Here is a 12,236-nt window from a genome sequence, read left to right on the forward strand (position 1 = left end):
GAATTCTCACACTGCGGATCAACTTTAATTTCTTTTTCTACAATCTAGATATATATTCTTTAGAAATGTAGGGTGTCCGCCATCTAATATGGAAAACTAGGGATGGCAATGAGGTGGTGCGGGGTGGCGGCAAAGCGGGTTGAGCTTAACCCGCAAAATTCTTAATCCGCCCCATATTACAATTTTTTTTTATTTTCAATCTACCCTGTATGAACCCGCCTCACATAATATTTTTAATATTTGTTTTTCTAGTTAAATTTGTTACTAAAAATCAAATTTATAAAAATAAATTCATTTTTCATTAAGTTATTATTAATTTAATAGGATAGTTACTTAAAAATTCATTTTGTAGAGGTTAATTGGGAAACATGTAAGAAATTGTATTATTTTTTATTGAACCTTATTTACTATCTTAAATATTTTAGTAGTTTTAAAGAAATTATCTTAATAAATAATGTTCTATTGCTATTATAACATGTAAAAAGTTAAAATTAAATTTGAATTCACATAAAATCACATATACCGTAACCCGTTCTGCTCCACATTAGTTTTAAAAAAGACTCACTTCAATCCGCTCTACATAATCTTAAACCCATTTCACATTTCTTTTATCTAGCTTTATATTATATATAGATTGTGTTAGAAGAATTAGTGTGGTCCTAGGCTGAATTTGTTGTAGTGTTGAGGGATACTGTTGGAATGTTTTCGTTTATTGTCCATATCTTGAAAGGCAAATATCACAAACCAATGACAAAATGGTTGAAATTCATGCTATATATACAAAAATAAAATAAAATCATGATATGTGGTATGTGAGGAAGAGTCACTCCTAAGTCCTATCCTCACTTGTCATGTTGATCATTCATTGTGTTTGAGCATTCAACAACATACAGGCCCAATAGGGGTGTACAAAATCGAATCGAAAATCGAATTAAATCGTAAACCGAGAAAAAAAATCTAACAAGTGGTTGGTTTGATTTGATTTGGTATTAAAAAAAAAAAACCTGACTATATTTGGGTTGGTTTGGTTTTAACTAAAAAAAAACTAACCCGAGACCAAACCAACCCGACATTATATATATAATTTTAAAATTTTATTTTATACATAAAAATATTTACTTTGATATAATTTTTAAATATTTCTTATACTTTTTCATAGTTTTTATCTTTTAATATATTATTTCAAGTTTGAAACTTAGAATTCTAAATGATTCAATAAAGATTATAGTCCACGGATGTTGGTAATTATAATAAAGCTTAAATCAAAATCAAATTAATACTAATGCAAAATGAAAATCAATTCAACACTAAGAATGACAATAATATTGAATATTTGTTCTTTGGTTTTACATTGGTTTAGACAATTCAAATACATAATGTAATTTAATTTCCTTTAATATTTAGTCATGTAACTAATACTTATTAAACTTATTTTAGCATGATTTAGTACTTTAAAATTATGATAATTTTCATTATAACTTGTTAATTTGCAATATTTGTTTTACGTGATTTCATTATTATTATTTTTTTGTTGGATATTTTAGTGTCATTACTCATATCATATTTTGTGTTATTTTCTTAAGAAACACCTTAGATAGTTGTATTTTGGTAGGACTAAAGAAATATTTGAAGTACAAGTAAATTATATGTTTGTATGAATATTTTATTGGAAAAACCCGAAAAAACCCGAGGTTGAAAAATCCGAATTTTATTGGTTTGGTTTGGTTTATAGATTTAAAATCCGACACAAATGATTTGATTTGATATTTGAAAAACCCAAACCAACCCGGTCATGTACACCCCTAAGGATCATAATTTAAACCTTTCGTAGTATGGAAAGAAAAGCAGTGGAAGCGGGTTTAAATACGAAGAAGAAAATTCACAAAAAAATTAGTGGTGGACCTAAAAATTTTATCAAGCGGGTGAAGAAGAAAACTAAAAAAAAACTAAAAAATTAGTGTGTTGTTGTCTGGTTTCAAACCCGGGCACTTCCACAAAAAAAGAACCTCACTTTACCAATGGACAAAAGGCTATTATTTGTTAGATGGGGTCAATTTTTTATTTATACGCATATATTTTTCAGATGACAAACAAAATAAATTTATATATACCGTGTAATTTTTTACAAAGTGATTAATATAAACCCTCTTAACCCAACGTAGAAAAGATATATCAAAAAAATAAGATAAGAAAAAACAATGTGCTGTCATACACATGTGAACAATTTCACGTGGGAAACAAATGACTTGGTTGCTCACATGTCATTTTCCCACCCATTTGCTCCCAATAACCAAAATTTTACATAACTAATGCCAGCCTTTTAATTTACCTAGTAATTGAGTTTGCTTCCAAATCTCTAGTCATTTTAGGGGTTTCGTTTGGTGGCAATTCTTACATCATTAGTAATTTGGAGATTGTAATATGCTCATTATTTTTCATTGAATGTTTAATTTTATATATTGCAAATTGATATATATATATATATATATATCAATTTGTGTTTTTGGTTTTCCTGATTTGTTTTGTTGAATTGGGTCACTTTAGACCTGGATCGGTTTTTTTTTAATAAATGGGCTGGGACTCGACTTCAAATAAAAAAAGAAGAAGATATACAATATATAATTTTGAATATTTTGAAACATAATAAAAACAAAATGTTCTTACCATTATGCGGATTAGTTTTTTCTTTAAACTATATACTATTATTACTCACATTAAATGTCCTTCCCTCACGAGTGTTGAGTTCAAAATAATTAGGGTGTCATGGGGAAATTTACAATGTAAAAATTTTATAAATGACATTTATAAGACGAATATTTTCAAGTTATAGCAGTAGAATAAAACTTTCAAGTTGTAACAATAAAAAATTTCAGGTTGTAACAGTTTATTAAAAAAAAAAGTTTTTTTTAATTAATTGTAGAAAATCAATTTTTTTTTAAAAAAAGATAGAAAAGGAAAACAAATCGATTTTGAAAAAAAAGAAGAAGATAAAAAACGGATAAAGGTATACTAATTATTTTAAATTCATTGATGATAATTGTTAATTAGCATAAATTTAGGAGATTCAAACTAATTAGAAATATTTATTTTCCTTATTTCACTCTAATCTGTTAACATTAATTAAAAAATCAAATTTAATTCATTTTGTTCAAAGTTTCTCTCTCTTCATTTTTTTCCAGAATTTTAGTTATAATATTTTACTAAAATAAAAAATGATTTAAAATAACAGTAAAAATCAATTAGTGTAAAAAATAAATAAGGTAAAAATAGATATTTTAGTAGTAAATAATTTGAAAATATTAATGATAATTAATAAGAGACATAAAAATAAAAGAGTCATAACAAAGGAATATTTATTTTCCTTGTTTAGCTCAAAGCAGTTATTGGCATTTTGGAATAGATTTCTTTTCTTTTGTTCAAACGTTTCTCTCTCTTCTCAATATTTTCGCTAGTTAGTCGTCACTCTCCTCTAATTTTGATTCCTTTTTATTCAATAATCTTCATTTTCTTGTAATGGACGTTTCTTATCAACATTAATAAATCATGGTGGTAGATAGAATAATTCAGGTTAGTGTTCTTTCAGATATTTTATTTGTATTGGTAACAAAATGTAACAAAAATTATGAACATTCAAACTGAATTTTTTTTAAAGATTTCGTTTGTGTACAATAGTTTTAATTAAGGTGGTTTTTTTTGTTTTATATACTGTTAGATTTTGATATGAACATTCATTTTTTTGTGTGTGTTTCTGATTTAAAATTGTTATCTCCTGTATTCAGGTTAGTCAAAATTACAAAAACAGAAAAAAAATGAAATTGATAGAATGATTTTTAATCCGAGTCCACAAAAATTACTGTGTTTCCTTAAGAAATTTAATCCCCTCACTGTACCCGAGGTTGCAGATTAATTCCTCCCAAGATAAAACAGATTAACCTGTTAAAGAAGTAGCAGTACCTCAAACTTCAATAACTTCAGCGAACGCAAGAACAGCAACAAGAGCACACACAGACTCAGTCGATCAAGAATTTATTTATGTAAGAAAATGTATGCAGAGAGGAAAATTTTCAGTGTTTGAAAAAACGAAAAAGACCTCTTATTTATAGCCATTTGCAGCAAGGAACGCGTCTGTTCAGACCCATTTTTTCTAGAATATTGTGTCATTTGGGAAAAGTAACGACTTTTCGGAAGGATTACCGTTTGGGAAAAGTAACGACTCTTTGGAAGGATTACCGTTACACGTGAATTTCAAATAAATTCAGTTGCGCCAAATTAATTATGTTATTTAATTAACATTCTTAATTAATTTATAAGAGAAAGGAAATGATTTAACAAGATTGATTAAATAAATTTTGTCCAAAAATATTATCAATCAATCAAATCCAAATTCGAAGCCGAAGCCGAGGCCGAGGCCGAGCGAGCGACGACGACGGCGCGAGGGGGCACCTTCTTCTTAACCCTTTAAGAACTAAAGGAAGTGTTTCCTAATATAAGGACAACAATTTCCTTTCTTCTACCAATATGGTAAAAATGACCTTTCATTTGCACTTTTGGAATGATGACTTTTCATTTTCCCTTCAAAATTGGTTCCCCCACTTTCATTGGTTCTTCCACTTTCCATTTTCTCTTTTTATTTCCCATTCACACCTTGCTAAACCCAACAATCCCCCACATGAATGGGGAATGGCTATTGTTAAAACATATGCATGAAAAACTTGTGTGTCTCGTAAGTAAGGGTTAATTGCATCTGGATAAGTAGGTTTCCCTTTAAACTTTCCGTAGTGAACATATATCGGATATACTCGGTCAATCGGTAGATTTGATATCTTTGAACCGTCGAGCTTTAGTGTATACCTAGACAACATAAGTCACACAATCAACCCTTGAATTGTTTTGGTTCTCATTGTTTTGTTCGTTTCAGCCATGAACACATCTCGGTTAATAAGTGCTTAGTAAACTGGCCTTACCGGATTCTCCTTGAAGCGGCTTACACTTCACACTTAAATAGGTGGTTTCTAACTGTGTTATCCTGTAAATACACTATTTGATATACCCTGTATCAAACTTAGAAACCATTAAAAAGTCCTTATGTCTTTATCCTGGTTACTGAACATTGTCTCATCATGAGAATGGACCATCAAATATGTTTTGACAATGTTGAACCGTCATCTATGATTTTGTTTGATCTCCTTGAACCTAGATCTTAGGATCTCCAGTCTTCTAGGTAGAGTTACCGCCACGATGACTTGTTCTCGGCCATAGTCCCAATCCCGTCGATGATCTCTCAACTCCCTATCTAGTTAGGCCTTTTGTAAGTGGATCCGACACATTATCTTTTGACTTTATATAGTCAATTGTGATAATTCCACTAGAGAGTAGATGTCTAACAGAGTTATGTCTTCGTCTTATGTGACGAGACTTCCCGTTATACATAACACTTCCAGCCCTTCCTATTGTAGCTTGACTATCGCAGTGTATGCATATAGGGGCCATTGGTTTGGGCCAAAATGGAATATCTTCTAAGAAATTCCGGAGCCATTCAGCTTCTTCACCTACCTTGTCTAAGGCGATGAATTCTGACTCCATTGTAGAGCGAGCTATACATGTTTGTTTGGATGATTTCCAAGATATTGCTCCTCCACCAATAATGAAAACATATCCACTCATGGATTTCGTTTCAGTTGACCCAGTAATCCAATTTGCATCATTATATCCTTCAAGAACTACTGGATATTTGTTGTAATGCAAAGCATAGTTTTGAGTATCTTCTAAGTACCCCAAAACTCTCTTCATTGCCAACCAATGATTTTGATTGGGATTACTTGTGTATCGACTCAGTTTACTTATAGCGCAAGCTATGTCTGGTCGTGTACAATTCATGGCATACATCAAACTTCCCAATACTCTGGCGTAATTCAATTGAGACTGACTTTCACCTTTATTCTTAGCAAGATTGAGGTTCACATCAATTGGGGTCTTTGCCTTTTTGAAATTCAAATACTTGAACTTTTCAAGTACCTTTTGAATATAATGAGATTGATACAATGCTAGACCGTTAGGAGTTTTGTGAATCTTTATTCCCAATATCAAATCGGCTATTCCTAGATCTTTCATATCAAACTTACTAGCAAGCATACACTTATTAGCTTTTATATTGGCAATGTCCTTGCTCATTATCAACATGTCATCCACATATAGGCATACAATGACTTCCTGACCCGTAGTGTCTTTAATGTAAACACATTTATCACACTCATTGATCTTAAATCCATTTGACAACATGGTTTGATCAAACTTTGCATGCCATTGTTTCGGTGCTTGTTTTAGTCCATAAAGTGACTTAACCAGTTTGCATACTTTCTTTTCTTGGCCGGGAACTACGAAGCCCTCAGGTTGTTCCATGTAGATTTCTTCCTCCAACTCTCCATTTAAGAATGTGGTTTTCACATCCATTTGATGGATTTCAAGACCGTATACTGCAGCTAGGGCAATTAACATCCGAATTGATGTAATCCTAGTCACTGGCGAGTATGTGTCAAAATAATCAAGACCTTCTTTCTGTCTAAAGCCTTTGACAACAAGTCTTGCTTTATATTTGTCAATAGTTCCATCATTTTTCATCTTCTTTTTGAAGATCCAATTAGAACCCAAAGGTTTGTTCCATGGAGGAAGATCAACCAACTCCCAGGTATGATTGCTTAAGATTGATTCAATCTCACTATTGACAGCCTCCTTCCAAGAGGTTGAGTCGCTAGACAACATCACTTCCTTGAATGTTTAAGGCTCACTTTCAAGAAGGAATGTTACAAAATCAGATCCAAATGAAGTAGTTGTCCTTTGACGTTTACTGCGCCTTGGAATTTCTTCATTGGTTTCATTCTCTTTTGGTTTTTCTCGAGGTTGTTTAGACCCCCCACTAGATGACTCAAGTCTAGTTTTGTACGGATAGATATGTTCAAAAAAGTCAGCATTATCTGATTCTATTACCGTATTATCATGAATATCCGGATGTTCGAACTTATGAACCAAAAATCGACATGCCTTACTATTTGTGGCATATCCAATGAATACACAATCCACAGTCTTAGGCCCTATTTTCACCCTCTTAGGTATAGGAACCTGGACCTTGGCAAGACACCCCCACACTTTGAAGTATTTCAAGTTGGGTTTTCTACATTTCCAGTTCTCATATGGAATAACACGTGTCTTCGTATAAGGCACTCTATTGAGTATTCGATTTGCTGTAAGGATAGTCTCCCCCCACAAGTTTTGTGGTAAACCTGAACTTATAAGTAAGACATTCATCATTTCCTTTAAAGTTCGGTTTTTTCTTTCTGCAATTCCATTAGATTATGGAGAGTAAGGAGCAGTAGTTTGATGGATTATTCCATTTTCCAAACATATTTCTGCAAATGGAGATTCATATTCTCCACCTCTATCACTTCTGATCATTTTGATTTTTCTATCCAACTGATTTTCAACTTCAGTTTTATATTGCCTAAATGCATCTATTGCTTCATCCTTACCATTTAGCAAATAGACATAACAATATCTAGTGCAATCATCAATAAAAGTTATGAAATACTTTTTCCCACCACGTGTTGGTGTTGACTTCATGTCACAAATGTCAGTGTGAATTAGTTCTAAAGGACATGAATTCCTTGCAACAGATTTATAAGGATGCTTAGCATACTTAGATTCAACGCAAACTTGATATTTTGATTTATTGCACTAAAATTTAGGCAAAGCATTTAAGTTAATCAGTTTTCGCAAGGTTTTGTTATTAACGTGTCCCAAACGTTCATGCCATAAACATTTAGACTCAAGCAAGTAAGAAGAAGCAAAATCTTTATTCATATCAACTGCAATTACATTGAGTTTAAAAAGGCCCTCAGTGAGGTAACCTTTTCCTACATACATCTTATTCTTACTAACTATAACTTTATCAGAAACAAATACACATTTGAATCCATTCTTAGTCAGAACTGGTATAGAAACTAGGTTCTTTCGCAATTCCGGAACATATGAGACCCTATTCAAAGTCACCACCTTGCCTGATGTCATCTTTAGGAGGATCTTGCCAGTTCCTTCCACCTTTGCAACAACGGAATTTGCCATAAACAACTTCTCGTCTGTAGGTGCTGGAGTATATGATGAAAATAATTCTTTGTTGGCACAAACATGGCATGAGGCACCAGAATCTATCCACCATTCTCTTGGATTTCCAACCAAGTTACATTCTGAAAGCATTGCACAAAGATCGTCCATCTCTCCTTTGGATTCAGCCAAATTTGCTTGATCCTTCTTCTTGTCCTTCTTGGGACCCCTATATTCAGTAGCCTTATGACCACGTTTGCCACAGTTGAAGTAGCTTCCATTGAATTTCTTCTTAGGAGGATTGCTCTTTAGACCAGATGTTTTCTTTCTTTTCTTTGATTTTGTGGGATCTTCTTCAACAATATTTACTTCAGATATTGCTGAATTACCACACGACCTCTTTTCTGCGGCCTTGTTGTCCTCTTCGATTCTCAGCCTTACCATGAGATCTTCAACAGTCATCTCCTTGCGTTTATGTTTCAAGTAGTTTTTGAAGTCCTTCCACAATGGAGGTAACTTCTCAATAATTGCAGCCACTTGAAAAACATCATTCACAACCAATCCTACATTAAAGATTATGTGAGTATTAAGAATAAACTTAATATTTCCAACATAGGTATTAAATAAATTTATATCTTCAACAAAGAGATCATGGATTATGACCTGCAATTCTTGAACTTGGGTGACGACGGTCTTACTGTAATTTTGTGTTTCCTTAAGAAATTTAATCCCCTCACTGTACCCGAGGTTGCAGATTAATTCCTTCCAAGATAAAAAGGATTAACCTGTCAAAGAAGTAGTGGTACCTCAAACTTCAATAACTTCAGCGAACGCAAGAACAGCAACAAGAGAACACACAGACTCAGTCGATCGACAATTTTATTTATGTAAGAAAATGTATGCAGAGAGGAAAATTTTCAGTGTTTGAAAAATGAAAAAGACCTCTTATTTATAGCCATTTGCAGCAAGGAACGCGTCTGTTCAGAAAAATCTGTTCAGACCCGTTTTTTCCAGAACATTGTCTCCTTTGGGAAAAGTAACGACTTTTCGGAAGGATTACCGTTTGGGAAAAGTAACGACTTTTTGGAAGGATTATCGTTACACGTGAATTTCAAATAAATTCAGTTGCGCCAAATTAATTATGTTATTTAATTAACATTCTTAATTAATTTATAAGAGAAAGGAAATGATTTAACAAGATTGATTAAATAAATTTTGTCCAAAAATATTATCAATCACTCACATCATTTGCCAAATCCGAAGCCGAAGCCGAAGCCGAGCGAGCGACAACGACGGCGTGAGGGGGCACCTTCTTCTTAGCCCTTTAAGAACTAAAGGAAGTGTTTCCTAATATAAGGACAACAATTTCCTTTCTTCTACCAATATGGTAAAAGTGACCTTTCATTTGCACTTTTGCAATGATGACTTTTCATTTTCCCTCCAAAATTGGTTCCCCCACTTTCATTGGTTCTTCCACTTTCCATTTTCTCTTTTTATTTCCCATTCACACCTTGCTAAACCCAACAAAAATTACATAAAATTTGTTTGGAATTGATATACTGGTTATACCATGTTGGTAGGATTCTGGTATTATTTATTTTGGTGGCGTGATTCTGGTATGAATAAGTAAATGACTTATGGCATGAATAGGTATAATTTTGGCATCCAATAGATATGAAAAGTGTGCATCAAAATTGTATGAAATTTGTATACTGATTTTTGATTTTTTGTTGTGTCTAATAATTTTAATTATGACATTTTTTAAAGGCATTTGAACATTTAATTTGTTCATTATTTGTCTGAATCAGATATCATTATTTTGGTATGTTTCTGGTTTAGAAAATTACATATATTTTTTTTGGAATTTATATACTGTATGACAATTTATAATGTTTTTGGTATGATTCTGGTATGATTGATTATTTTTTTTGGCATTATATTGGAATGACTTTGGGAATAATATTGTAATGAATTTGATATATTGTGTATTTAATAAATGACAATTAATAGGTAGAAATGGAATTATTTTTGTATTATAGTGGCATGATCCTAGTATGAATAATTGATGAATTTTGGCATGAAATAAGTATGAAATGTGTGAATAAATTTGAACGTTGGAAGGGGTTTGCTGATGTGAAATTCAAGAGGTCTAAAGTTGCATGCAATACATGTCGTCGAGAGGGCGACAATAGAAAGACATGTTCAAATTACCCTGCACAAAAAAAAAGTCATACTTTATAATTGTGACAGACTCATATTTTGATTAATTATTTTGTCTTTTACTAACGAATTATAATTTCAGAATATTTATTATGAGTACTGTAAAATCTATTTTTATGTATTCATTATATTTCAAATATATAGTAAACAATTTATTAAGTAATACTGGGATGCAATTGGTATCCATTTGGTATTCAATTGAAGTCACACAAATACTAGTTATTGTAATTTCCAATTAGTATTCTTTTGGTATCCACTTGGCGTCCGACTTGAAAAAAATATAAAACAAGAAGTAATTGAGGTGGATACAATATAAAATGGTCACAATTTTATATTGTCAGCTTCATTCTTCCTAGATTTATACAAATATCAACTTCATACATTTTTTTATTTTTTAATGTTTGTCTGAAATTCTCAAGTTAAAATACCAAATGTATACGATACCAATATAATGCCATTCTTATTATTCAATTTGGAGAACAAGTTGATACAATGTAAGCCAATATACCAACATTACTTAATCAATTGTTCATTGTTTTTCAAATATATAGTGAACAGTTGATTAAGTAATGCTGGTATGCAATTGGTATCCATTTGGTATGCAATTGAAGTCACATAGATACTAGTTAGTGTAATTTCCAATTGGTATTCTTTTGGTATCCACCTGATGTCTGACTTGAAAAAAATATAAAACAAGATGTAATTGAGGTAGTTACAATATAAAATGGTCATTGTTTTACATTGTCAGTTTCATTCTTTCCAGATTTATACAAATTAGATACCAATTTAATGTCATTTTTATTTTTCAATTTGGAGATCAATTAGATACAATGTAAGCCAACATAAAATATTTCATGTAATTTTAATTGGTGTCCATTTGATTTCTAACTGATATCGCATTGCAAAAATAGAAACATTAAGATGTATTTAAGATTTCAAACCAAGTTATCCAAACTAAAACTAGTTAATGATATATCTAATTGGTACATTTTGTATACCACCGGTATCCCACTGAAAAATTATAAGAAACAAAATGTAAAACTAGGTAATGTGTTATTCATTTGATATCTATTTGGAAAGCTTAAGTGTAACAATGTATACAATTGTGGTGTACTATGTTTATGAGGTGTTTTTCAAGACTAAAGTCTAATAAAAATTTGTCTTATGCTGATATCCAAATTGTATAAACTTGATATCCAACTTGAAAACTTTTGACAAATTAAAAATAAATTATATGAAGTTGGTATCCAACTAGAACAAATTACTAAAAGAAATAAATTTGAAATGTAAAACAGTGCATATTATATTGTTGCAAAATACTGTAGCAAAAATAAATATATATCATTCAAAATTAAAAAAACATGACAATGAATATACATATATCTGCATAGATCCTATCAATTTCATGTCAACATTAAACAAATTTCATACCAGAATCATACGCATAAAGAAACCATTTTTAAAAAAAATCCTACTAAATTGAATAATTGCTAAAATAATTTAAAAAAAATATTTACTCTAACAACTTTTTTGCCTTTTTTTGAAATTGAAATTTTTGAGTCATCTTTCATTGTTGCTCTTTTTTTTAGAGGGTTTTGATGACTGGCCCCATTTGACAATTGTTGATTTTTTATTTATTTATTTTTAAAAAAAATTTCTCTTACAAAATTTGAGTCTGAATTCGAAAGGGGTTCCACCATTTTCCCTTTTCTCTTTTGTTCCTTTTGATTTGGAGAACTTGCAATTTTCTTTGCTTCTCTTTTCTTCTTTTTCTGAAATTTGTTTATGCTTTTGTGGGGTAACAACCTTTCTCGTCGAACTTGCATTCCTGTTGATCGGCGGTGATTGAGTCAATATGTTAAAAGTTGGAGCCTCGATTTCAATAGTAGAACTCATTTCGACTAATCTAGGGCTCTTTCTAG

At 31.3% G+C, this 12,236-nt stretch overlaps 1 protein-coding gene across 2 annotated transcripts in view; it reads right to left on the reverse strand.

The window, feature by feature from the left end:
• LOC125830831 (40S ribosomal protein S9-2) overlaps positions 1-12,236 on the reverse strand; it is a 396,173-nt gene that overhangs the window by 146,268 nt on the left and 237,669 nt on the right. The gene's annotated exons all lie outside the window — the stretch shown is intronic.

The sequence above is a fragment of the Solanum verrucosum genome, unplaced genomic scaffold (genome assembly GCF_900185275.1).
Source record: "Solanum verrucosum unplaced genomic scaffold, falcon-dt-bn FXZP01000154.1, whole genome shotgun sequence".
In the NCBI taxonomy this organism is placed as follows: domain Eukaryota; kingdom Viridiplantae; phylum Streptophyta; class Magnoliopsida; order Solanales; family Solanaceae; genus Solanum; species Solanum verrucosum.